The 24,810-nt window shown below is 52.9% G+C and overlaps 1 protein-coding gene and 1 long non-coding RNA gene across 2 annotated transcripts in view; one reads left to right on the plus strand and one right to left on the minus strand.

Annotated features, from left to right (window-relative positions):
- Window positions 1-1,077: 1,077 nt before the first annotated feature.
- LOC119966548 lies at window positions 1,078-3,121 on the minus strand. Its single transcript, XR_005460793.1, has 2 exons — window positions 2,571-3,121; window positions 1,078-1,413 (listed from the first exon to the last, which is right to left on the minus strand). It is a non-coding gene; the product is annotated as an uncharacterized LOC119966548 (long non-coding RNA).
- Window positions 3,122-3,250: 129 nt separating this feature from the next.
- Window positions 3,251-24,810, plus strand: part of kmt2ca (lysine (K)-specific methyltransferase 2Ca) — a 537,383-nt gene continuing 515,823 nt past the window's right edge. The window contains exon 1 of the mRNA XM_038798420.1: window positions 3,251-4,295. The gene's annotated coding sequence lies outside the window, so the exon portion shown is untranslated. The remainder of the gene's footprint in view (window positions 4,296-24,810) is intronic.

Here is a 24,810-nt window from a genome sequence, read left to right on the forward strand (position 1 = left end):
TTTTTGAATATCGATGGCAATTTCGAACTTGTGTCAGTGTTTGGGTTTCAGCCGATACCTTATGGACTTTAGTGCTCGAGTTTAATTGTTGCGTTTCCTTACCTGTTAGTTCAATTGAGATTGTGACTTCTGAAGCCTTCTTTAGGTCTAAGTTGCTTTCTGTTGTCTTGTCTGGATAACTTTGCTTCTTAACCCACACACAAATCTGTCTCTAAATTCCCAGAATTCAGTTATTTCTTTGAAATAGCTACAAACTGTGATTGATCCACCTTCTTGCTGGTTACATTTGTGGAACCTGAAATTCTTGGCAATGAACAAGGGTTTAGGTGAGATGTGGCCCTGAAATAGCGCCACTATTTCACCGTAAGTTTTCAAGCCAGGTTTTTCTGGATGCACCAGACTTCACAGGAGGTTGAACGTTTTCCTTCCCGTCGTGCTCTGGAAGGTCGTAACCACTATGTCCACTGCAATTTTGTTCGCCTGGACAAAGTATTTGAATCTTTCAGTGTATGAGCTCCAGTACTTGGAGCCTTCACCGTACGGTTCCATCGTGCTACAAAATCCCACCATTTTTACTATGGGAAGGTTTGCAGAAGCACAATGTGCCATGAAGTTTTTAGCATTGCCTTGTTTTTATTTTCTTTCAAACAGGGTAACCCTGAGCTCAGCCTGTTCCTTTCCGGGTTTTGGAAGGGGTGTTGCAAAACGCCCCTCTTCTCAATTAATTGTTGCAGGGTATTTGTTACTTTACTTACAACTCACACTTGAAGGAGCACTGTTCCAGAACTTTCCAAACAGCGGACGTGGTAAGCTTTATGCTGTTTTTACTAAAATCTTTGTTTAAATTTTGGTTCCTTCAAAGGCAGCTACTATGATTCAGCATCCCTCCATTTCCAGCTTTGGTGTAGCAATATTTTTACCATTGTAATCCTTTTTGGATGGTTGCAGCATGAATCGATGATTTTTCTTACTCGACCAGATTTCTGCAGTTCTTTGTCGGGTGTTTAATATCATGGATCAACCACCTTGTCTTGTTTCCTTGTTTTTTAAAAAAAGAATAGGCTTGCAGACCAAGAATGTGTAAAACAAACAAGAGCTTTATTGGAAAGTATTTTCTCTCAAGCTGCTAGAATAGACGGACTGTTAGCCGACCCACGCTGCCGATGCTGTCATCAATACATCATGCAACCACACTCCTAAAGTGGCCTTGTTCCAACTAGGAACAAACATTAATACACAACAAGCTGCCTGGGCCTTACGTCCTGGAATTCCCCTAAAACTCTCCATACTCCTAGTTCTCTCTCCTCCTGTAAGGCGCTCCATAAAAAACAATTCTTACAAAAATTACTACGAATGTTGGAATCTGAAACAAAAACACAAAATATTGTACAATCTCAGCAGGTCTGACAGCATCTGTGGAGAGAAAAGGGTGCAAACGTTTCAAGTCTGGATGACTTTTTGTCAAACCAATTATTTATTTATTTATTGTTAAATTTAGAGTACCCAATTATTTTTTCCAATTAAGGGGCAATTTAGCGTGGCCAATCCACCTACCCTGCACATCTTTTGGAGTTGTGGGGGTGAGACCCACGACTACACAGGGAAAATGTGCAAATTCCACATGACAGTGACCCGGGGCCGGGATCGAACCCGGATCCTCAGCGCTGTGAGGCAAAAGTGTTGACCACTGTGCCACCATGCTGCCCGTCAAACCACTTATTTGATTAACTTCTGGTCAGTTAGCTTATTGTTTACTTACACATAATCTTTATTAGTGTCACAATTAGGCTTACATTAACACTGCAGACACAGGGAGAACGTGCAGACTCTGCACAGACAATGCCCCAAGCAGGATTTGAACCTGGGACCCCGACGCTGTGAAGCAATAGTGCTAACCACTGTGCTACCGCCCACCCTTTATACACATGGTTGTCTATTTTGTGGTGACAATGCTCCTGTGAAATGCGTTGGGGAATTATACTACATTAATGGCGCCATATAAATGCAAGTTGTTAAATTTGGCTGATGTCATTAGTTATTTCTTAACCATTGCAATATTAATTTATCATTGTCAGTTTCTCTTTTGTGTTGTCTCAATGAAAACTGAGATCAAGTAAACATTCTATATCCCTGCCATTTCAATATTACGTCCTGAGTTTATCATATTCACCCCTCAGTGCTCCCATCTCCACCTCACTTCTTTTTTTAACCTCGTGTGTCTGCAGAACACTTTAATACTTATTTTCACATCAGATATTTTAAGTACGGTTTCCTTTTTGTCTTCCTAATTTGTAATTTTAATCTCTTTCCTGAGATCACCAAGGCCACCGAGATACCCCCCTCCCCATCTCTTTCGCTGCAGATTGAAAAGCATAACGTTTAAAAACTGTATTTTTAAAAAAGGTTGTGACTTAACTGCTTCTTTCTACCTCGCACGCCACCATGGCAACCTTACTGCACTTGCAATGCTTCGCAAAGTCAATTTGTTCAATATTGGCGTGTATGGGAGGGGGGGGGGGGGTGTTAAGAGTTTTAAATGTTCCTCGATTTAAAAAAGGTAAACGACTCACTACTACACTTGCAAACAGCAGTGTTGCGTTGCCATGTTTAGGCCGTCTTGACAAACGTGTGCCGGTCCATCAGAGCGTTTGACAAGGGGGAGCTCAGGCTCCAGATCCGCTGGGTCGAGGAGGATTGGGTGGGGATGGGGAAATCCAGGCCGGGCTTTGCCACCGGCCGACTTGGCTTAATGGCTGGGTGAGAAAGTCTTTTCTTTTTTGAGTTTGCCCGGCTTGGTGTATCGCTCCACCGGGGTCATCCTGGTTATTCCGGCAGAGAAATTAGCGCAAGGCAAAATGGGTCGAGTCTACATACAGAGACAAAAAAAAATAACCCCCCACCACACACACACTCTCTGAACTGAAGACAGTTAGTTGCTGTGTTTCTGGGCAAGGGGGTGAGAGGAAGGTTCCCACCCCCTCCCTCCTCTTTGTTTCTGCAGGGGTGTCATGGGGGGGAGGTGAAGGGAGGGGAGAGGCAAACTCTCTGGGTGGAAGGTGCTAATTGCTGCGAGGGCTGTGACTGACAGAAGGTGCAGGAGGAGGAGGAGGAGGAGGAAGGGGAAGAGGGGGAGTTGTTCTCTGGCTCTTTCCAAGATGGCCACCAATGATGGAGTAATGTAATAACTTTGCATCGCGTCCGTTTGTTTTTTTTTTAGTTTTTTTTCCCCCAAAAAAAGAAACCCCCTTCCGACTCCCGGACGAGGACTTCGAGTGGGGAGATATACAAGCGGCGTCGCCTTTATACAAGAAAACAAAAACATTTTGTTTTTCTTAGGGGGAGGGGGGGAAGGAGAAGAAGGAAGGAGGCTGCGTATAATATGCCTGGATATTTCTCACAGACACCTTTGGATTAAGACTTCAGCCGTGCGTTGGGGCTTCTTTTTTTTCCACCCCTCCTCCCCTCATGACTTGTGCGAGGATTTGGGAGGAGGGTTCGCACAACACTTGAAGGAAACCTCTTGATTTACACCAGATAGACATTTCTCTCACCTCTCTGCTGCTCTCTTCCTGTTTCTCTCTTTTTTTTCCCTCCCCCTCTCTCTCTTCATTGCCTCTTATTATTATCCGTGCGGATTTCTTCTTGTGCCCGTCGCAAAAGTTTTTCCTTTTTTTTGTGGTGTGGAAACTTAACGTCGAAAGGAGACGTTTGGAAGTCTTGTTTTCATCCCACCTCCTCCTCCTCCTCAGCCACCACCACCTCCTCTCCTGCAGCAGTGGAGTGGATTTCTTTGGGGAGGGGGAAAAAAATAATAAAAGTGTCTTTGGAGAGGAGAGGGAACAACAACAACAAAAGGCTCGACGCTCGAAGCAGCTTTTCTTTTCCAACATTAATTTTTTGAGGAGGGGAAAGGACGTGGCAAGAAGAGGAGCAGAGTTTTTTTTTGGGGGGGTGTGGAGGAGGATATCGAGGGCAAAGGGGGCAAAAAAACCCACCCCAAATCCATCGAAGACTCTGGATAAATTTCTGCTGGCGGTCGATTTTTGAGGATAAAAAATAAACCCCACACAAACTTATTTTAAAATATACACCGGCGACGACGACGAAAGGAGGGAGAGAGACGGAGCTTTCTGGACAGCTTCCCAAGTTGGTCAAATTATAATTTTAAACAACGCGAGGAGGAAAGAGAGAAGGGGGAAAAAAATCTCCTCAACGACAATAAAAAAAACGACCGTTTACCCCGATGACAGTTGAGGTCATGAACACAAAAACTCCGCTCTTCTAGGATTTAAAAGGTGAGTTTCTTTCGTTTCTTCTTTCTCTCTTCTCTATCCCCCCCTTTTAAAGTTTTATTTTTGTGAGGCGATATCCATGTATACATGTTAAATTGACGAGGTGGCTGCGTGGCTCCTTTCAGGCCATTGGGGAAAGGAGATGGATTGGGTTGGGGGGGGGGGGGGGTCGGTCGCCATTGTGTAACTTGCTCAGTCATGGTTTGCAAAAGGGAAGACGGATCACTTTATATATAAACATACGCTTTTGTGTGTGTGTGTGTCTCTCTCTGTGTGGGGGAGAAGGAGGAGGGGAATGAATGCAAATATTACAAAAAAAAAATTAGCTTGCAATATACCCCAATGCACCGCTGTCGTGCGAATGGCCATCACTTTTTTTCTCTCTCTGGCAATTTTGTTTTTAAACACCATTTTGTTGACTGGAAGAGAGGGGGGGGGGAGTGTGTGGGTGGAGTTGATGGTGGAAGGGAAAGGGAGAAACGCGCGCACACACATTAATATATGCATATAATATATATCCTATATTGTTAGATGCGTCTAGACACAAAGCCAGGAAGCTGCATTCGAGGAGCTGTCAAATGGAATTGTTTAAAACGTAACTTTTTAACCCCCCCACTTCCCCTTTCCCTTCCCTTCCCAAAACGGAGATGTGGATTTATTGATCATATTGGAAGGGTTTGCTGCGGTAAGATGTGGGGGAGGGGGGCTGCTGATTTAGTGGGGAAAACGATAAAGCCCTGATCTGTCCAAACTCCGCAGTTAAGCTGCCAATTCGAGAATGAATCCACACGGCCCTGGGTGGGGGCCTGGTTTTTTTTTGCATGGCAGTAATTTTTAATAAACTTTTTTTTGTTGCTTACTGCACACCATTAGTTGTTTTCTAAACAGAGTGGGTTTCCTACTGAAATGTGTACACCCTAAGTTAAGTGAGTTTTAAGGGGGAAAAAAAGTCAGATGTGTTTTTTTTTCGATTTTGCTTTGACATTTAAGAACTTTGAACTGGCGTTTTTTGTTTTGTCCTGTCCTCTTGAATGGGCATGAGCCAATTTCCACCAGGTAACTTGAAGTTTCCACTTCACACACATTTGACGTTCACAGGCTTTCAGTGAACTGTCATACTGTCAAATTGACAGCTGGACTTTATGATGCTAACATTAGCATTTAGAACATTATCCCATATCAAATTTATTATTTTTAATCTTGATTTTTATTTTGACCTGTTTGTTTTAAAAACACTGCTGAAGGTCTGGATGTATGCCTGACTAAATGGTATTTGTGGCGCTCTTGTTAAATCATCAATGCTTCAAAACGTGGAGGGGGGGAGGGGGGAGAAGAGACTAGATTGATTTGGCAAAGATAATATGCCACGTTTGAATTGTACTACCTTTTGTATGCCATTTTACTATGTGTAGCTTTTTTAAAAAACTACAAAAGGCCTTATTGACCAGACACACCAATGCAACAATCCAATCTATTGGACACACAATCATCCAGTTACTATCTTGTAATATGTTAGAATGCAGATAGTTTTGCAGTTTAAGGTTGAATTAATGTTATTTAAAGGCTTTTTATGTATAATATGTTTAGATACATCTAAAAATCGGTCAACTTGACAACATGGTATAAGACAACAAGGTTTTACTCTGCTAATAATTGCAACTCAAAATTATTGGTGTATTGGTGAGTTGTAGTTTACATGGTTTCATGATGGTCACAGGACAAGAACAGTGTCATAGAGAAAATAATCATGTAGAAAAAGGAAATGAATGTTGTCCAAGGAATAGTGTTGTCTGATTAGTAGATGTAGACTTTTTCTCCAATTCTTTACACTGGTAATAAAGAAGACTGATGTTTCAGGGTGGGAGGAATGTTTTCTGGTGAATAAATATGCAGTGTTTTGTGAGGTGTGAGATACGCTGGATTGCAGAATCCATAGCCTGACGTATCCCTCACACTACTGTTTCTTGGGGAGCAATCCTGTTTCAATGAGGAATGTAGAAGGTGAATGCCTGGAGCAGCAGCAGGTGTGTTGCTTAAAATGAAGTGCCAACCTTGTGAAGCTGCAACACAGACTTCATATATGATAAATAGCAGAACTAGCATGCAATGGCCAAATAAATGATCCCACCAGCAACTGATCAGATCAAAGCTCTGCAGTGCACATCTGGCTATTAATGATGGTAGACAACTGATGGGAGGAGGAGTCTTCAAGAACATCCCCAGCATTATCATAGAATTTATAGAATTTACAGTGCAGAAGGAGGCCATTCGGCCCATCGAGTCTGCACCGGCTCTTGGAAAGAGCACCCTACCCAAGGTCAACACCTCTACCTTATCCCCATAACCCAGTAACCCCACCCAACGCTAAGGGCAATTTGGACACCAAGGGCAATTTATCACGGCCAATCCACCTAACCCGCACATATTTGGACTGGTGCTAGTGCTGGTGGAATGCAAAAGACAAGGTTGAAGCGTTCGCTAACATCTTTAGCCAGTAATGCCGAGTAGGTGACTCATCCCTGCTTCCTCCTATGCCCCACCATAGCAGAATCCAGACTTGTCAATTTGATTCGCTCCGTGATGTGAGGAAATGGCTGAGCATACTGGATTTAGCAAAAGCTGTGCAGCCTGACAACATCTGCTGTAGTGTTGAGGACCTGTGCTCGAGAATTAGCCATACCTGTGCCACTACAACAATGGCATCTATGTGACAAAATTGAAATTTGCCGAGGTATGTTCTGTCATCAAGAAGCAGGACCAATCCAATCTGGCTATTTACCATCCAGGGTTTGTAGGACACAACTGTCCCCTGACGAGATTCAAACCGAGAACGAAGGAAGATGGATGTAGTTCCCGGAGGCTTATCATCTCATCTCCGGAACTTAACTATAGGAGTTCCTCAGGATAGTGTCCTAGGCACACCCATCTTCAACTGTTTGGTCGGTTCATTTCACGCAGGCAAAAATGGGGATGATTGGTGATTGTGGTGTTCAGTACCATTCATAGCTCCTCAGATGCTGAAGCAGTCCATGCCTGCATGCTGTAAGATGCGGACAACATTTAAGCTTGGGCTAATAAGTGGCAAGTAACATTCATACTACACAAGTGCCAGGTAATCACCATTTCCAGCTAAAGTGGGTCTAACAGCCCCCTTCCCCATACATTCAATAGCATTACCATAGCCGTAGAAACTTATAAAAATAGGAGCAGGGGTTGACCATTCAACCCTTCAAGCCTGCTCTGCCATTCATCATGATCATGGCTGATCATCCAACTCCATAAACTGTTCCCGCCACATCCTTCCTAGAGTGTGGCGACCGGAACTGCGCACAGTACTCCACCTGTGGCCCAACTAGAATTTTATACAGTTCCATCATAACCTCCCTGCTCTTATATTCTATGCCTCGGTTAATGAAGGTTAATGTTGTCCTGCTGTCTTCAGGCCTTATGAACATGCACACAAAGGTGCCTCCGATCCTCTGTATTTCCTAGGGTTCTATATTCTTTGTATATTCCCTTGCTTTGTTAGTCCTCCCAAAATGCATTACCTCACACTTTGAAGGGTTAAATTCCATTTGCAACTGTTCTGCTCATCTAAACAGCCTGCCTATATCATCCTGTAAAATAAGGCTTCTTCCTCACTATTTACCACACTACCAATTTTTGTGTTATCTGCAGACTTACTCATCATACCTCCTACATTCACATTCAGATCTTTAATATACACTACAACCAACAAATGCCCCAACACCAATTTCTGCGGAACACCACTGGACACAGACTTCCAGTCACAAAAACAACCATCACCTTCTGCCTCATGCCACTAAGCCAATTTTGGATCCAAGTTACCCTGGATCTCATGGGTGCCTATCTTCTTGACCTGTCTCGCATGTGAGACTTTGCCAAAAGCCTTACTGAAGTCCATGTGGACTACATCAACTGCAATACCCTCATTTACACAGCAAGTCACTTCCTCAAAAAATTCAGTTTTTAAGACATGATCTCCCTTCGACAAAGCCATACTGACTATCATTGATTAATCCTTGCCTTCAAAAGTGATAATTAATTCTGTCCCTCAATTTTTTTCCAATAGTTTTCCTACCACTGAAGTTAGACTCACTGACCTGTAATTTCCTGTTTTTTTCCTTATTTTCCTTCTTGAATAACGGTACCACATTAGCTGTCCTCCAGCACATCTCCTGTGGCTAGAGAGGATTTGAAAATTGTCTGTAATCTCCTCCCTTGCCTCTCACAGCAATCTGGGATACATCTCGTCTGGGCCTGGGGATTTATCCACTTTTAAGTTTGCTAAAACCGTTAATACCTCCTCCCTCTCAATGTCAGTTTGTTCAGGTACATTACAGTCTCCCTCAATTTCTATACCTACACCGCAATTTCTATACCTACACCGTCCTTCTCAATAGTGAACACAAATGCAAAGTACTCATTTAAAATCTCCCCAATCTCTCCAGCTCTCCTCACACACATTGCCACTATGGTCCCTAATGGGCCCTCTTTCCCTGGTCATCCTCTTGCCCTTAATATACTTAAAAAATACATTTGCATTTTTATGTGCCAGTGTTTTTCATGCCTCCCTCTTCGCTCTTCAAATTTATTTTTTAATTAACTCTATATTCCTCTAGGATCCTGCTGTTTTGAGCTGTCTGTATCTGCCGTAAACCTCCCTTTTTTTTCCTTATCCAACCCTGGATATCCCTTGTCATCTCTGATTCTCTGTACTTGTTGCTCCTGCCCTTCATTTTTATGGGAACATGTTGGCGCTGCCCTCTCTCCATTTCCTTTTTGAATGACTCCCACTGCTCTGATGTATATTTTTCTACAAGTTGCGGCTCCCAGTCGACTCTTGCCAGATTCTGTCTTATCCTGTTAAAAAATTGGCCTTTCCCCCGTTCAGAACCGTTGTCCCTTTCCATAACAACTTTTGTTCTTCAGGGTTTTGGCCAAGGGTGATACCATGACTAGTACAGGTTTGGAGGGCCGAAGGGCCTGTTCCTGTGCTGTATTGTACCTTAAATCCTACTGAGTTAAAGGTCACTGTCACCAAAATGCCCCCCCACTGAGACTTCTACTACTTACCCAACGTCATTCCCTAAAACTAGGTTCCCCCACCCTTGCAGGTCTCCTACGTACTGAAATAAAAAGGACACCTGGTCACCCCCTCTAAGCCTTTCACACTTTGACTATCCCAGTTAATACGGGAAACGTGATATCCCCTACTATTACTACCCTGTTATTGTTGCATTTCTCAGATTTGCATACATGTCTGCTCTTCTAACACTGCCTGACTGTTTGGGACCAACAGTACACTCCCAGCAATGTGGTTGGCCCCTTTTTGTTCTGGTTCTACTCATATGGCCTCATTTGAGGAACCTTCTAAGATAGCCTCCTTACTGCAGGAATTGACTCCTTGATCAATATTGCAACTAGATCCCCTCCTCGTCACGACTGAAGATTCTATACCCCAGAATATTGAGCTGCCGTTCCCTCAAGATCTTTGTGACAGCAATAATATCATATTTCAACAACGTCATCCCCCTCTGTGTGGCTGTGTCACCCTCTCTATGTAGCTGTGTGCGTAGCTGTGTCACCCTCGGAGTGTGGCTGTGTGTGTGGGGCTGTGTCACCCTCTCTGTGTGGGGAGGGCTATGTCACCCTCTGTGTGTTGGGGGGCTGTGTCACCCTCTCTGTGTGGGGGGGGCTGTGTCACCCTCTCTGTGTGGGGGGGGGGGCTGTGTCACCTTCTCTGTGTGGGTGGGGGCTGTGTCACCCTATCTGTGGGGGGGGCGGGGTGTGGGGCTTTGTCACCGTGTGTTTGCGTGGGGATGAGGGGGGCGGTGTCACCCCCTCTGTGTGGGGCGGTGTCACCCCCTCTGTGTGTGTGTGTGTGTGTGTGTGTGTGTGTCTGGAGGGGCTGTGTCACCGTCTCTGTGTGTTTGTGGGTGGGTGGGGGGCTGGCTGTGTCACCCTGTGTGTGTGTGGGGGGGGGTCTGGGCTGTGTCACCCTATGTGTGTGTGTGGGCTGTGTCATCCTGTGTGTGGGGTGGGGGGGGGGGCAGTGCCACCCCGTGTGTTTGTGTGGGGATGGGGGGGGGGCTGTGTCACCCTCTCTGTGTGGGTGGGGGCCATGTGTCACCCTCTGTGTGGGGGGGGGCTGTGTCACCCGCTCTGTTGGGGGGGGGGGGGCTGTGTCACCCGCTCTGTTGGGGGGAACTATGTCCCCCTCTCTGGGGGGAACTATGTCACCCTCTCTAGGGGTGGAGGAGCTGTATCACCTGCTCTGTGGGGGGGGGGCTATGTCACCCTGTGTGTGGGGGAGGGGGGGGGCTGTGTCTCCCTGTGTGTGGGGGGGGGGCAGTGTCACCCTTCCGTGTGTGTGTGGGCTGTGTCACCCTTTGCGTGTGTGTGTGGGCTGTGTCACCCTTTGCGTGTGTGTGTGGGCTGTGTCACTGTGTGTGGGGATGGGGGGGGCTGTGTCACCCTCTCTGTGGGAGGGGGACTATTTCACCCCCTCTGGGGGGAACTATGTCATCCTCTCTGGGGGGGGGGAAGGGCTGTATCACCCACTCGGGGGGGGGGGGGGGGGCTGTGTCACCCTGTGTGTGTGGGGGTGGGGTTGTGTCACCCTTTGTGTGTGTGGGCTGTGTCACCGTGTGTTTGTGTGGGGATTGGGGGGGGGGGCTGTGTCACCCTCTGCGTGGGGCGGTGTCACCCCCTCTGCGTGGGGCGGTGTCACCCCCTCTGCGTGGGGCGGTGTCACCCCCTCTGCGTGGGGCGGTGTCACCCCCTCTGCGTGGGGCGGTGTCACCCCCTCTGCGTGGGGCGGTGTCACCCCCTGTGTTTGTGCGTGTGTGTGTGGCAGTGTCACCCTGCGTGTGTGTGTGGCAGTGTCACCCTGCGTGTGTGTGTGGCAGTGTCACCTTTTGTGCCTGTGTGTGTGGCAGTGTCACCTTTTGTGTGTGTGTGTGTGTGTGTGTGTGTGTGTGTGTGTGTGTGTGTGCGGCAGTGTCACACCCTGCGTGTGTGTGTGTGTGGCAGTGCCACGCCCCGCGTGTGTGTGTATATAGACGTGCCGCCCCGCGCGCGCGCGTGTCCCTGCCGCCCCCCCCCGCGCGCGCGCGCGCGTGTGTGTGTGTGGCTGTCACGTGTGTGTGTGTGGCTGTCACGTGTGTGTGTGTGGCTGTCACGTGTGTGTGTGTGGCTGTCACGTGTGTGTGTGTGGCTGTCACGTGTGTGTGTGTGGCTGTCACGTGTGTGTGTGTGGCTGTCACGTGTGTGTGTGTGGCTGTCACGTGTGTGTGTGTGGCTGTCACGTGTGTGTGTGTGGCTGTCACGTGTGTGTGTGTGTGGCTGTCACGTGTGTGTGTGTGGCTGTCACGTGTGTGTGTGTGGCTGTCACGTGTGTGTGTGTGGCTGTCACGTGTGTGTGTGTGGCTGTCACGTGTGTGTGTGTGGCTGTCACGTGTGTGTGGCTGTCGCGTGTGTGTGGCTGTCGCGTGTGTGTGGCTGTCGCGTGTGTGTGGCTGTCACGCGTGTGTGTGGCTGTCACGCGTGTGTGTGGCTGTCACGCGTGTGTGTGGCTGTCACGCGTGTGTGTGGCTGTCACGCGTGTGTGTGGCTGTCACGCGTGTGTGTGGCTGTCACGCGTGTGTGTGGCTGTCACGCGTGTGTGTGGCTGTCACGCGTGTGTGTGGCTGTCACGCGTGTGTGTGGCTGTCACGCGTGTGTGTGGCTGTCACGCGTGTGTGTGGCTGTCACGCGTGTGTGTGGCTGTCACGCGTGTGTGTGGCTGTCACGCGTGTGTGTGGCTGTCACGCGTGTGTGTGGCTGTCACGCGTGTGTGTGGCTGTCACGCGTGTGTGTGGCTGTCACGCGTGTGTGTGGCTGTCACGCGTGTGTGGCTGTCACGCGTGTGTGTGGCTGTCACGCGTGTGTGTGGCTGTCACGCGTGTGTGTGGCTGTCACGCGTGTGTGTGGCTGTCACGCGCGTGTGTGGGGCTGTCACGCGCGTGTGTGGGGCTGTCACGCGCGTGTGTGGGGCTGTCACGCGCGTGTGTGGGGCTGTCACGCGCGTGTGTGGGGCTGTCACGCGCGTGTGTGGGGCTGTCACGCGCGTGTGTGGGGCTGTCACGCGCGTGTGTGGGGCTGTCACGCGCGTGTGTGGGGCTGTCACGCGCGTGGTGTGGGGCTGTCACGCGTCGTGTGTGGGGCTGTCAACGCGCGTGTGTGTGGCTGTCACGCGCGTGTTGGGGCTGTCACGCTCGTGTGTGGGGCTGTCACGCGCGTGTTGTGGGCCTGTCCAGCGCGTGTGTGGGGGGCTGTCACGCGCGGTGTGTGTGGGCTGTCACGCGTGGTGTGTGTGTGGGCTGTCGCGGCGCGCGCGTGTGGGCTGGTGCGCGCTTGCTCGCTGCGCGCGTGTGTGTGCGGCTGTCTCGCTGCAGGCGCGCGGTGTGTGTGGCTGTCGCGCGCGCGAGCGGTGTTGTGGCTGTCGCGCGCGCGCGTGTGTGGCTGTCGCGCGCGCGCGTGTGTGGCTGTCGCGCGCGCGCGTGGGTGGCTGTCGCGCGCGCGCGTGTGTGGCTGTCGCGCGCGCGCGTGTGTGGCTGTCGCGCGCGCGGTGTGTGGCTGTCGCGCCGCGCCGCGTTGTGTGGCTGTCGCTGCGCGCGCGTGTGTGGCTGTCGCGCGCAGCGCGCGTGTGTGGGCTGTCGCACGCGCGCGCTGTGTGTGGGCTGTCGCACGCGCGTGTGTGTGTGGCTGTCGCGCGCGCGTGTGTGTGTGGCTGTCGCGCGCGCGCGTGTGTGGCTGTCGCGCGCGCGCGCGTGTGTGCGGCTGTCGCGCGCGCGCGCGCGTGTGTGTGCGGCTGTCGCGAGCGCGAGCGCGTGTATGTGGCTGTCGCGCGCGCGTGTGTGGCTGTCGCGCGCGCGCGTGTGGCTGTCGCGCGCGCGCGTGTGTGGCTGTCGCGCGCGCGCGTGTGTGGCTGTCGCACGCGCGCGTGTGTGGCTGTCGCGCGCGGTGTGTGTGTGGCTGTCGCGCGCGCGCGCGTGTGTGGCTGTCGCGCGCGCGCGTGTGGCTGTCGCGCGCGCGCGCGTGTGGCTGTCGCGCGCGCGCGCGTGTGGCTGTCGCGCGCGCGCGCGTGTGGCTGTCGCGCGCGCGCGTGCGTGTGGCTGTCGCGCGCGCGTGTGGCTGTCGCGCGCGGGTGGGGCTGTCGCGCGCGTGTGGGGCGGTCGCGCGCGCGCGCGTGTGGCGGTCGCGCGCGCGCGCGTGTGGCTGTGCGCGCGCGCGCGTGTGGCTGTCGCGCGCGCGCGTGTGGCTGTCGCGCGCGCGCGCGTGTGGCTGTCGCGCGCGCGCGTGCGTGTGGCTGTCGCGCGCGCGCGTGCGTGTGGCTGTCGCGCGCGCGCGTGCGTGTGGCTGTCGCGCCCGCGCGTGTGGCTGTCGCGCCCGCGCGTGTGGCTGTCGCGCCCGCGCGTGTGGCTGTCGCGCCCGCGCGTGTGGCTGTCGCGCCCGCGCGTGTGGCTGTCGCGCCCGCGCGTGTGGCTGTCGCGCCCGCGCGGGTGGCTGTCGCGCCCGCGCGTGTGGCTGTCGCGCCCGCGCGTGTGGCTGTCGCGCCCGCGCGTGTGGCTGTCGCGCGCGCGTGTGGCTGTCGCGCCCGCGTGTGTGTGTGGCTGTCGCGCGCGCGCGTGTGTGTGTGGCTGTCGCGCGCGCGTGTGTGTGTGGCTGTCGCGCGCGCGTGTGTGTGTGGCTGTCGCGCGCGCGTGTGTGTGTGGCTGTCGCGTGTGTGTGGCTGTCGCGTGTGTGTGGCTGTCACGTGTGTGTGTGTATGTGTGTGTGTGTGTGTGTGGCTGTCACGTGTGTGTGTGTGTATGTGTGTGTGTGGCTGTCACGTGTGTGTGGCTGTCACGTGTGTGTGCGTCGCGCGCGCGCGTGTGTGGCTGTCGCGCGCGCGCGCGGGTGTGGCTGTCGCGTGCGCGGGTGTGGCTGTCGCGTGCGCGGGTGTGGCTGTCGCGTGCGCGGGTGTGGCTGTCGCGCGCGCGTGTGTGGCTGTCGCGCGCGCGTGTGTGTGGCTGTCGCGCGCGCGCGCGCGTGTGTGTGGCTGTCGCGCGCGCGGCTGTCTCGCGTGCGTGCGGCTGTCGTGCGCGTGGCTGTCTCGCGCGCGTGTGGCTGTCGCTGTCGCGCGTGCGTGTGGCTGTCGCGCGCGCGCGCGTGTGTGTGTGGCTGTCGCGTGTGTGTGTGGCTGTCGCGTGTGTGTGTGTGTGTGTGTGTGTGGCTGTCACGTGTGTGTGTGTGTGTGGCTGTCACGTGTGTGTGTGTGTGGCTGTCACGTGTGTGTGTGTGTGTGGCTGTCACGTGTGTGTGTGTGTGTGGCTGTCACGTGTGTGTGTCTGTGGCTGTCACGTGTGTGTGTGGCTGTCACGTGTGTGTGTGTGTGTATGTGTGTGTGTGGCTGTCACGTGTGTGTGGCTGTCACGTGTGTGTGGGTGGCTGTCACGTGTGTGTGTGTGGCTGTCACGTGTGTGTGTGTGTGGCTGTCACGTGTGTGTGTGTGTGTGTGTGGCTGTCACGTGTGTGTGTGTGTGGCTGTCACGTGTGTGGGGCTGTCACGTGTGTGTGTGTGGCTGTCACGTGTGTGTGTGTGGCTGTCACGTGTGTGTGTGGCTGTCACGTGTGTGTGTGGCTGTCACGTGTGTGTGTGTGTGGCTGTCACGTGTGTGTGTGTGGCTGTCACGTGTGTGTGTGTGTGGCTGTCACGTGTGCGTGTGTGTGGCTGTCACGTGTGTGTGTGTGGCTGTCACGTGTGTGTGTGTGGCTGTCACGTGTGTGTGTGTGGCTGTCACGTGTGTGTGTGTGTGGCTGCCACGTGTGTGTGTGTGTGTGGCTGTCACGTGCGTGTGTGTGGCTGTCACGTGCGTGTGTGTGGCTGTCACGTGCGTGTGTGTGGCTGTCACGTGCGTGTGTGTGGCTGTCACGTGCGTGTGTGTGGCTGTCACGTGCGTGTGTGTGGCTGTCACATGCGTGTGTGTGTGTGGCTGTGATTGTGTGTGTGTGGCTGTCACGTGTGTGTGGCTGTCACGTGTGTGTGGCTGTCACGTGTGTGTGTGGCTGTCACGTGTGTGTGGCTGTCACGTGTGTGTGTGGCTGTCACGTGTGTGTGTGGCTGTCACGTGTGTGTGTGGCTGTCACGTGTGTGTGTGGCTGTCAGGTGTGTGTGTGGCTGTCAGGTGTGTGTGTGGCTGTCAGGTGTGTGTGTGGCTGTCAGGTGTGTGTGTGGCTGTCAGGTGTGTGTGTGGCTGTCAGGTGTGTGTGTGGCTGTCAGGTGTGTGTGTGGCTGTCAGGTGTGTGTGTGGCTGTCAGGTGTGTGTGTGGCTGTCAGGTGTGTGTGTGGCTGTCAGGTGTGTGTGTGGCTGTCAGGTGTGTGTGTGGCTGTCAGGTGTGTGTGTGGCTGTCAGGTGTGTGTGTGGCTGTCAGGTGTGTGTGTGGCTGTCAGGTGTGTGTGTGGCTGTCAGGTGTGTGTGTGGCTGTCAGGTGTGTGTGTGGCTGTCAGGTGTGTGTGTGGCTGTCAGGTGTGTGTGCGGCTGTGACGTGCGCGCGCGGCTGCCACGTCTGTGTGCCGTGTGTGTGTGTGTGTCTGCCGTGTGTGTGTGTTTGTGGCTGCCGCGTGTGTGTGTGGCTGCCACATGTGCGTGTGTGTTTTGTGTGTGTGGCTGCCACGTGTGTGTGTGTGTTTTGTGTGTGTGACTGCAACGTGTGTGTGTTTGTGTGTCTGCCACGTGTTTGTGTGTATGTGTGTGGCTGCCACGAGTGTGTGTGTGTCTGTGGCTGCCACGAGTGTGTGTGTGGCTGCCGTGTGTGTGTGTGGCTGCCGTGTGTGTGTGTGGCTGCCGTGTGTGTGTGTGGCTGCCGTGTGTGTGTGTGGCTGCCGTGTGTGTGTGTGGCTGCCACGTGTGTGTGTGGCTGCCACGTGTGTGTGTGGCTGCCACGTGTGTGTGTGAATGTGTGGCTGCCAGGTTTGTGTGTGTGTGTGTGTGTGTGGCTGCCACGTGTATGTGTGTGTGTGTGGCTGTCACGTGTGTGGCTGTCACGTGTGTGGCTGTCACGTGTGTGTGGCTGTCACGTGTGTGTGGCTGTCACGTGTGTGTGGCTGTCACGTGTGTGTGGCTGTCACGTGTGTGTGGCTGTCACGTGTGTGTGGCTGTCACGTGTGTGTGGCTGTCACGTGTGTGTGGCTGTCACGTGTGTGTGGCTGTCACGTGTGTGTGGCTGTCACGTGTGTGTGGCTGTCACGTGTGTGTGGCTGTCACGTGTGTGTGTGTGGCTGTCACGTGTGTGTGTGTGGCTGTCACGTGTGTGTGTGTGGCTGTCACGTGTGTGTGTGTGGCTGTCACGTGTGTGTGTGTGGCTGTCACGTGTGTGTGTGTGGCTGTCACGTGTGTGTGGCTGCCACGTGTGTGTGGGTGTGTGTGTGTCTGCCACGTGTGGGTGTGTGTGTGGCTGCCACGTATGTGTGTGGGTGTGTGTGTGGCTGCCACATGTGTGTGTGTGTGTGGCTGCCACGTGTGTGTGTGTGGCTGCCACGTGTGTGTGTGTGGCTGCCACGTGTGTGTGGCTGCCACGTGTGTGTGTGTGGCTGCCACGTGTGTGTGTGTGGCTACCACGTGTGTGTGTGTGGCTACCACGTGTGTGTGTGTGGCTGCCACGTGTGTGTGTGTGGCTGCCACGTGTGTGTGTGTGGCTGCCACGTGTGTGTGTGTGGCTGCCACGTGTGTCTGTGTGGCTGCCACGTGTGACTGTGTGGCTGCCACGTGTGTCTGTGTGGCTGCCACGTGTCTGTGTGGCTGCCACGTGTATGTGTGTGGCTGCCACGTGTGTGTGTGTGGCTGCCACGTGTGTGTGTGGCTGCCACGTGTGTGTGTGTGGCTGCCACGTGTGTGTGTGTGGCTGCCACGTGTGTGGCTGCCACGTGTGTGTGGCTGCCACGTGTGTGGCTGCCACGTGTGTGTGTGTGGCTGTCACGTGTGTGTGTGGCTGTCACGTGTGTGTGTGGCTGTCACGTGTGTGTGTGTGGCTGTCACGTGTGTGTGTGGCTGTCACGTGTGTGTGTGGCTGTCACGTGTGTGTGTGGCTGTCACGTGTGTGTGTGGCTGTCACGTGTGTGTGTGGCTGTCACGTGTGTGTGTGGCTGTCACGTGTGTGTGTGGCTGTCACGTGTGTGTGGCTGTCACGTGTGTGTGTGGCTGTCACGTGTGTGTGTGGCTGTCACGTGTGTGTGTGGCTGTCACGTGTGTGTGTGGCTGTCACGTGTGTGTGTGGCTGTTACGTGTGTGTGGCTGTCACGTGTGTGTGTGGCTGTCACGTGTGTGTGTGTGGCTGTCACGTGTGTGCGTGTGGCTGTGACGTGTGTGTGTGGCTGTGACGTGTGTGTGTGTGGCTGTGACGTGTGTGTGCGGCTGTGACGTGTGTGTGCGGCTGTGACGTGTGTGTGCGGCTGTGACGTGTGTGTGCGGCTGTGACGTGTGTGTGCGGCTGTGACGTGTGTGTGCGGCTGTGACGTGTGTGTATGTGCGGCTGTGACGTGTGTGTGCGGCTGTGACGTGTGTGTGTGTGCGGCTGTGACGTGTGTGTGTGCGGCTGTGACGTGTGTGTGTGTGTGTGCGGCTGTGACGTGTGCGCGCGCGCGGCTGTGACGTGTGTGCGCCCGCGGCTGGGACGTGTGCGCGCGCGCGGCTGTGACGTGTGTGTGCGCGCGGCTGCCACGTGTGTCTGTGTGCGTGTGGCTGCCACGTCTGTGTGTGTGGGACTGCCAAGTCTGTGTGTGTGTGTCTGCCGTGTGTGTGTGTGTCTGCCGTGTGTGTGTGTGTCTGTGGCTGCCACATGTGCGTGTGTTTTGTGTGTGTGGCTGCCACGCGTGTGTGTGTTTTGTGTGTGACTGCCACGTGTGTGTGTTTGTGTGTCTGCCACGTGTTTGTGTGTATGTGTGTGGCTGCCACGAGTGTGTGTGTGTCTGTGGCTGCCACGAGTGTGTGTGTGGCTGCCACTAGTGTGTGTGTGGCTGCCACGAGTGTGTGTGTGGCTGCCACGAGTGTGTGTGTGGCTGCCACGAGTGTGTGTGTGGCTGCCGTGTGTGTGTGTGGCTGCCGTGTGTGTGTGTGGCTGCCGTGTGTGTGTGTGGCTGCCGTGCGTGTGTGTGGCTGCCGTGGGTGTGTGTGGTTGCCGTGGGTGTGTGTGGCTGCCACGTGTGTGTGAATGTGTGGCTGCCACGTGTGTGTGTGAATATGTGGCTGCCAGGTGTGTGTGTGTGTGTCTGTGTAGCTGCCACGTTTGTGTGTGTCAGTGTGTGTGGCTGCCACGTGTATGTGTGCATGTGTGTGGCTGCCACATGTGTGTTTGTGCCTGTGGCTGCCACGTGTGTGTGTGTGGCTGCCACGTATGTGTGCGTGTGTGTGGCTGCCACGTGTGTGTGTGGCTGCCACGTGTGTGTGTGTGGCTGCCACGTGTGTGTGTGTGGCTGCCACGTGTGTGTGTGGCTGCCACGTGTGTGTGTGTGTGGCTGCCACGTGTGTGTGTGTGTGGCTGTCACGTGTGTGTGTGTGGCTGTCACGTGTGTGTGTGTGTGGCTGTCACGTGTGTGTGTGTGTGGCTGCCACGTGTGTGTGTGTGGGGCTGCCACGTGTGTGTGTGTGTGTGTGTGTGTGGCTGCCACGTGTGTGTGTGTGTGTGGCTGCCACGTGTGTGTGTGTGTGTGGCTGCTACGTGTGTGTGTGTGTGTGGCTGCCACGTGTGTGTGTGGCTGCCACGTGTGTGTGTGTGTGTGGCTGCCACATGTGTGTGTGTGTGTATGTGTGGCTGCCACGTGCGTGTGAGTGGCTGCCACATGTGTGGCTGCCACGTGTGTGTGGCTGCCACGTGTGTGTGGCTGCCACGTGTGTGTGGCTGCCATGTGTGTGTGTGGCTGCCATGTGTGTGTGTGGCTGCCATGTGTGAGTGTGGCTGCCATGTGTGAGTGTGGCTGCCATGTGTGAGTGTGGCTGCCATGTGTGTGTGGCTGCCATGTGTGTGTGTGGCTGCCATGTGTGTGTGTGGCTGCCATGTGTGTGTGTGGCTGCCATGTGTGTGTGTGGCTGCCATGTGTGTGTGGCTGCCATGTGTGTGTGGCTGCCATGTGTGTGTGTGGTTGCCATGTGTGTGTGTGGCTGCCATGTGTGTGTAGGCTGCCATGTGTGTGTGTGGCTGCCATGTGTGTGTGTGGCTGCCATGTGTGTGTGTGGCTGCCATGTGTGTGTGGCTGCCATGTGTGTGTGTGGCTGCCATGTGTGTGTGTGGCTGCCATGTGTGTGTGTGGCTGCCATGTGTGTGTGTGGCTGCCACGTGTGTGTTTGGCTGCCACGTGTGTGTGTGTGGGGCTGCCACGTCTGTGTGTGTGTGGCTGCCACGTGTGTGTGTGTGGCTGTCACTGTGTGTGTGTGTGGCTGCCACGTGTTTGTGTGTGGCTGCCATGTGTGTGTGTGGCTGCCACGTGTGTGTGTGTGTGGCTGCCACGTGTGTGTGTGTGTGTGTGTGGCTGCCACGTGTGTTTGTGTGTGTGGGGCTGCCATGTTTGTGTGTGTGTGGCTGCCATGTGTGTATGTGGCTGCCACGTGTGTGTGTGTGGCTGCCACGTGTGTGTGTGTGTGGCTGCCACGTGTGTGTGGCTGCCACGTGTGTGTGGCTGCCACGTGTGTGTGTGTGTGGCTGCCACGTGTGTGTGTGTGTGTGGCTGCCACGTGTGTGTGTGTGGCTGCCACGTGTGTGTGTGTGGCTGCCACGTGTGTGTGTGTGTGTGGCTGCCACGTGTGTGTGTGTGTGTGTGGCTGCCACGTGTGTGTGTGTGTGTGGCTGCCACGTGTGTGTGTGTGTGGCTGCCACGTGTGTGTGTGTGTGGCTGCCACGTGTGTGTGTGTGTGGCTGCCACGTGTGTGTGTGTGTGTGGCTGCCACGTGTGTGTGTGTGTGGCTGCCACGTGTGTGTGTGCGTGGCTGCCACGTGTGTGTGGCTGCCACGTGTGTGTGTGGCTGCCACGTGTGTGTGTGTGTGTGGCTGCCACGTGTGTGTGTGTGTGTGGCTGCCACGTGTGTGTGTGTGTGTGTGGCTGCCACGTGTGTGTGTGTGGCTGCCACGTGTGTGTGGCTGCCACGTGTGTGTGTGTGGCTGCCACGTGTGTGTGTGTGTGTGGCTGCCACGTGTGTATGTGTGTTGCTATGTAACGTGCATGTTGCTGTGTCACGTGTATGTGAGTGTGACTGTGCCACGTGTGTGGCTGTCTCACACAACATTTGATGGCGAAATGAACGAATGCTTCAAGACACACGGTCAGAACTTCTTTGCAGTATTAATGTAAGCCTACTTTTGACAATAATAAAGATTATTATGATTATTAAAGCCACGTTGGCGGAAGCTTTGGACCCAGTCAGGGAACAATGTAGTTGCGCAGGCGGAGAAATTGAAAAATGTGGAGGAGCACAAAGACAGACATGTGTCCTTGGAGGATGAAATGGCGATCGTCGGAGACAGGAACAAGGGCCTCAAGGCGAAGCTGGATGATTTAGAAAATGGGTCTAGGCGCATGAATCTGAGGGTAGTGGGTCTACCCGGGTTGAGGGTGCAAGGCCGACCGAATATTTTGCTGCAAAGTTCTCTTAATTGGTGAGCGGTGATGAGGTATTTGCTGCGCTGGTGCTTGAAAGGGCACCCGGGCCTTGAGGCAGAAACCACGACCGAATAAGCTACTTCGAGCAGTGAACATTCGGTTTCATAGTTTCCTGAGAAAGGAGTGGAATCTGAATGGGCCAAGAAAGCCCAAAACATCAACTGGTCGGCAACATGGTAAGGATTTACCAAAAATTTGGACGGAGCTGGTGAAATGACAGGCGGCCTTCAATAAGGTGAAGACGGTCCTGTTTAATTGAGGAGTGCAATTTGGGGTTGTGTACCCAGCGAAATTAAGAGTCGCTTTTGACTCAAAAGATTTATGTTTTGAAATTTCCGAGCAGGTGGAGGACTTTTACCTAAGATAGTGGTCTGGACATGGCTTTAGGAATGCCGGTTGGTCAGTTGGGGTGTTAAAACTTGACTGTTTTTATTGTCCATGTTCATGGTGTTGAGGTGTTGGGTTGGATTAATGGTGGAGGTGTTCGGTTCAGGTCGTTTGCTATCTTCCCTTTTTTAAAAAAAGCTTATTTTTGGGCGTAGTCGTTGCTGGGACGATAGGGGTGTCTTTCCTCGGTTTGAGACCTTTGTTCGTTATGGAGAGAAAAAGGATCGGGGGGGGGGAGGAAACCTACTTGGGGGCAGATTTGAAGGCGATGGTTAAGGAATACGTGGGACCGAGGGTGGGGTGGTCACCTTACTAGCACTAGAAGGTTTGCTAGTTAACGGAAGTTAAGTTGGGGATGGGGCTGCGACTTATCGGGCCAGTTTATATAATAATAATCTTTATCGTCACGAGTAGGCTTACTTTAACACCGCAATGAAGTTACACTGAAAAGCCCCTAGTTGCCACAGTACGGCGCCTGTTCGGGTACACGGAGGGTGAATTCAGAATATCCAATTCATCTAACAGCATACCTTTCGGGACTTGTGGGAGGAAACCGGAGCACCCGGAGGAAACCCACACAGACACGGAGAACGTGCAGATTGTTTGTGTGGAGTCTGTTTTGGCGAGGTGGGGGGGGAAGCGACCCCAACCTGGAATGTGTGGGGGGGGGGGGGGGGCAGAGCCGAAGTGACATTCCCCCAGGAGACCCATAAGCGAGGTCAGGTATTGCTTCAGAAGGTTTGGGTGAGCTAGGTTTTCCACTTTGGATTTGCCGCGCTAAATTGTTCCTTAATTGGAAAAAATTAATTGGGTACACCAAAGTTATAAAAGAAAAAAAAAAGAAGGGAAACCGGTGAAGTTGCTAAATGTGTATGTCCCAAATTGGGATGATGCAATGTTCCTGAACCGGCTGCTGGCAAGCATACTGGATTAAGACCCCTCAGCTTATTGTGGGAGGAGACATGAATGGTGTGTTTGAGCCAAGGTTAGATTGTTCTAGGCCAAGATAGCTGGTCCCCGGGGTGGGAGGGGAGGTTGTACGGCATAGGCGCTAATTGCTTTTATGGAAGAAACTGGGAGGGGGAGGGGCAGAAACAGACCCTTGGCGGTTAGGTCACCCGGGGAGAAAGAATTCTTGTTCTTCTCCTCCGTACACAATGTTTTTCCAGGATTTACTGTTTTGTCATATGCTGAGCGCGAGTGGCAGGGGTGAAGAAATCTGCCCCACATTGGATGGACCTTGCGTTGGGAGTAGATAAGGGGCATCAAAAGGTTGGATTTGGGTGTATTTTGAACAGTGACAAAGGGGGAGGTCTCTTCCTGGTGGAATTTTATTAAAAAGTTCATAGACCTATTAGCCACTTTATTGTTAGGGATGTTTAAGGACTCCTTGCAGAAAGGTGCTTTGCCACAGACGCTGAGGCAGACTTTGATTTCCCTGCTCTTAGACTCTAAGTCGTATCAACCAATTTCCCTATTAAATATGGACGCGAAGCTGTTCACTAAGGTGTTGGCGTTAAGACTGAAAACCTGTCTGTTAGAGGTGGTGGAGAAAGACCAAACGGGTTTCATTAAAGGAGGTAGGTTGACTGCGAACATGAGGTGATTGCTAAATGTGGTGCTTGCTTTGGAGGAGGGTTGGTCCCGGAGATCAGAATGTCTCGACGCGGAGAAGGTGTTCGACCGGGTAGAGTGGGGCTATCTGTTTGCAGTTTTAGAAAAATTTGGATTTGGACCAGACTTTGCAGTTTGGGTGTGGCTGTTATATACAGTCCCGTTTGCCAGTGTTTGCACTAACAAAGTGACCTCTGCCCCCTTTTGTCTCTGCCGGGGTAACAGGTTCTTTGCTGTATGCACTAGCAATAGAGCCACTAACCATGGCCCTGATGTCCTCGAACGTGTGGGGTGGAACGCTGGGTCTTGCTGTACCCTGACAACTTACTATTATATATGAGGGATCTGGAGGTTTCAATAGGTAACATTATGGGAATCTTGCAGCGTTTTGGGGCCTTCTCTAGTTTCAAGATAAATATAGGAAAGAGGGAGTACTTTGTGGTTGGGTTGCTGAGCCAGAGAGGAGGGTTTAGCTGTTCTGACTAGCTGGAAGTCACTTTCGGTATTTGGGTGTCCAGATAGTAAGGGACTGGGGAAAATCCGGGTGTTGAATTATACGAATCTGGTGGTAAAAGTCAAAGTAGACTTGCAAAGATTGGACGGTCTCCCATTATCTTTGGCGGGCTGAGTGCAATTGTTTAAAATGAACATCTTGCCAAATTCTTATTCCAGTGTCGTCCAATATTCTTGCCCAAGGCTTTTTTCAGAGAGATTGACTGTCTGGTGACTGGGTTTATTTGGGTGGGTATGAGCCCAAGGATCAGGAGGACGTTGCTCCAGAAGGAGCGACAAATAGGGGACTTGGCCGTACCAAACTTACAATACTATTATTGGGCAGCTGCAGCTGAAAAGGTGCTAGAATGGTTCTGAGATTTGACTGAGCTTTGGGTTCAGGTGGAAGCGGAGTCTGTGAGTGGAGCAAGCCTAGCGGCGCTGGGATCGGCTCCGTTATAGGTGGTACCAAAGAAACACTTGTCTAACTCGGTAGTAGTAGCCACGTTAAAAGTTTGGAGGCAACTCTGCCATCGTTTTAACTTGAGGGCTGCCTCTAGGCTGACCCCGATCTGTGCGAATCAGGTATTTGAACCTGCTCAGTCGGATGTGAAATTTAAGGAATGGAAGGATACAGATTTAGAGAAAGTGGGAGATTAGAAGGGCAGCAGGGTAGCATGGTGGTTAGCATAAATGCTTCACAGCTCCAGGGTCCCAGGTTCGATTCCCGGCTGGGTCACTGTCTGTGTGGAGTCTGCACGTCCTCCCCCTGTGTGCGTGGGTTTCCTCCGGGTGCTCCGGTTTCCTCCCACAGTCCAAAGATGTGCGGGTTAGGTGGATTGGCCATGCTAAATTGCCCGTAGTGTCCTAATAAAAGTAAGGTTAAGGGGGGGGTTGTTGGGTTACGGGTATAGGGTGGATACGTGGGTTTGAGTGGGGTGATCATGGCTCGGCACAACATTGAGGGCTGAAGGGCCTGTGCTGTACTGTTCTATGTTCTATGTAGAAGGTCGCTTCACTAGCTTGGGGAAACTCACAGAAAAATATGGGTTCACAGATGCAGATGGGTTCAGGTATCTCCAGGTGCACAGCTGTGTCAAAAAGTACGTTTCAGCCTTCCCGATGAAGCAGCTCGATAGGACCTCATCCTGCTCTGGTTGGGAGGTGGCCAGCATGTTGGGTACATACCAGCGGATGATGGGGGAGGAGATGGGCTTTGTTGAGGGTATGAAGCAAAGTGGATGGAGGAGCTGGGACCAATCTTTGAGGTGGAGGTTTGGAGTGAGGTGCTGAGGAGGGTGAACTTGATCTTGTTTCATCAAGCTGGAAGTG

This window comes from Scyliorhinus canicula, chromosome 5, assembly GCF_902713615.1.
Source record: "Scyliorhinus canicula chromosome 5, sScyCan1.1, whole genome shotgun sequence".
Classification (NCBI taxonomy): Eukaryota; Metazoa; Chordata; class Chondrichthyes; order Carcharhiniformes; family Scyliorhinidae; genus Scyliorhinus; species Scyliorhinus canicula.